Source organism: Cupressus sempervirens, chromosome 2 (assembly GCF_028749045.1).
Source record: "Cupressus sempervirens isolate cs-2001-9-10 chromosome 2, ASM2874904v1, whole genome shotgun sequence".
In the NCBI taxonomy this organism is placed as follows: domain Eukaryota; kingdom Viridiplantae; phylum Streptophyta; class Pinopsida; order Cupressales; family Cupressaceae; genus Cupressus; species Cupressus sempervirens.
This window is the reverse complement of record NC_143119.1, coordinates 671,122,665-671,124,965: the sequence shown is the minus strand read 5'-3', so window position 1 is coordinate 671,124,965 and position 2,301 is coordinate 671,122,665. Positions and strand designations below refer to the sequence as shown.

Sequence of the window (2,301 nt, the reverse complement as noted above, 5' to 3'; positions counted from 1 at the left end):
TGCCTAAAATTGTTTCCATTATAAGCATGATTTTTAATATATATGTTTATTGTTAAAGAAGTCAAAAGTTACAATTTTTAATTATAAATATATGACAACATTTTTTTAAAACTTTATTACATTTGAAGAATTTGATTATAAATACTATTCTATGCATAAAAAATATAATTTTTTTTTTTTTTAGATTACGGTAAAAATAGGTTTTGAAGGGACCCCAAAACCCTTTCACATCCTCAGAAAAGGAAAAAAACAAGCTAACCAACAGGAAAGAGCCCATAAACCTACTAAAAAGTAGAATCAAAATCAGGTTTTACAGGGACCTGAAACCATAATAAAGTCCAGATAAAATACCCAAGTTTTACAAGGACCTGGAACTGATAGTATATGAAAAAAACTAAAATCTAGAAAATAGGACCAAACACAAGAAGCAGAAGAACCAGCCAGCAAATAAGACCTGCACAGGAACCAGACCAGAAAAGAAGACCCAGGAAACTATTGCAATTTCGTAATTATCTTCACAGCCTCCTTACCAATCTTAGCCGTATCTTGAATGGAGTTAGTAGCTAAAGAAGCAACATCAATCAGAGCTTTTTTCCTCTAACTCTATCTTGTCCTCTTGCTTGGGCCCTCCGAAGATATGGTTCCTTCATTAACTCTTTTACCCAAGGTCGTCGTGGCTGTACAGATGCTTGAGGTAACTTGCTCCATTTTTGTTCCACTTTCCCTAATGAGCAGTCTAAGATTCTACTCGTAATCCTTTAGTTTTTTTGGGATATCTCCCATTTGCACCTCCATGTGTTGAATAATAACCCGGTCAGCCTCCTGGTTATGTTACAAGGTATCCACTTTCTTCTTTAGCCCCATTATTTCATTATATAACTAGGAATCGACCTGAAGGAAAGAGTCAGCTTTTTGTTTAGTAGAGTGGAGGAAGGAGAGATTGGTTTCCCTCACCAGGGAGTCACTCGCATCATCAAAAATGGTGTGTGGAACAGGGCCATCTTTATCAATATGAATCCCCCCATCCAACGGTTCCACCTCACCAAGCTCCGCTTGAGTATGGTGGCTTTGTCCCTCCTTATCATGTCCCTTAGTCTCCTTAAGAGGAGTGGGAGCTTTCCCCATGTTTTCCTCCTCACTCAAAATGCTAAATCATCATTTTGCTTCTCTTTATCACCTCCCCCAGAAACAATATGAGTGTCCTCATTTTATAAAAAATTATGTTAAATATAACTATAAATTTGAATATAATATCAAAACTAAATTTTATTTTTTTTGGGTAAGAACTGCCAATGATTGATAGTCGTGTGTGAAGAAAAGTCCAAAGACTATTCTTGTCCTTATCAAGGGAGATGTCAACCTCTCTCCTTTTAGACGAACACAAAAATTTTAGTTTTAAATATTAAAAAAAAAATTAAATATATGATATTTGAACATAGTTTTATGTAGAAGGCTAAAGATAAGATTTATTTGTAAAGATAATTTTAACAAAAGTTTATAATAGATATCAAGTCCTCCTAAGTGATTTTGTCATTGATAAAAATCCTTATACAAATTATACCTATGCATTTTTTCACATATGTTTCCAACAAATAATGCATTTAAAAGGCAAACAAGACATCTTGAAAAGTAAATTTCAGCCTTCTGACTATTGCAACACTTGCAGTCTACTCCATTATTCTACACTATACTTGTTGTTTGTGCATCACTAGCCCATTCAAAGAATCCACATCCATTATGTCCCTACAATAGAATATCTTCATTAGTTCCTAGTATAATAATATTTTATTCATTATGCTAATTTATAAAAAAATTAATAACAACCTTTTTCTTATTCGGGCAACACCAAAATTTACGCCTAGGATTTTTTAGTGTGTTGGAGATTTTTAACAAACAATGGCCAGAACCATATCAACATGTTGGCATATTGATTAAAGCCATCAATGCTACAACATAAAAAATACATTAAGTAGTTCTTTTAAAAAGCAATAAAAGCTATTTGAGTTTAGACTTCAATAATAGCTGAATGGAAAGAAATCAATCCATCTGTTGTCATGACATCTATGCTGAAGTTTAGAACTGACTACAACAGAGTGGAAAAATAACCTCTAACAATGTTTCCATCAAATATTTCCAATATGAGAAAAAAAATGACTAGAAAGAATATAATGTTGTGCACACCCAAAAAAAAAAAATGGCATTGTCCAAATTAAGACATTATCCATAGGAGCCAAACAACACAAGAGTTAAAGTGAAATGTTGATGCAAACATTAGTAATGTTGATGTAGATATTACTGTTG

The 2,301-nt window shown here is 32.9% G+C and overlaps 1 non-coding gene across 1 annotated transcript; it reads right to left on the bottom strand.

The window, feature by feature from the left end:
• Positions 1–1,256: 1,256 nt before the first annotated feature.
• LOC149575135 (U6atac minor spliceosomal RNA) lies at positions 1,257–1,382 on the bottom strand. Its single transcript, XR_016361121.1, has one exon. It is a non-coding gene; the product is annotated as a U6atac minor spliceosomal RNA (small nuclear RNA).
• Positions 1,383–2,301: the final 919 nt, after the last annotated feature.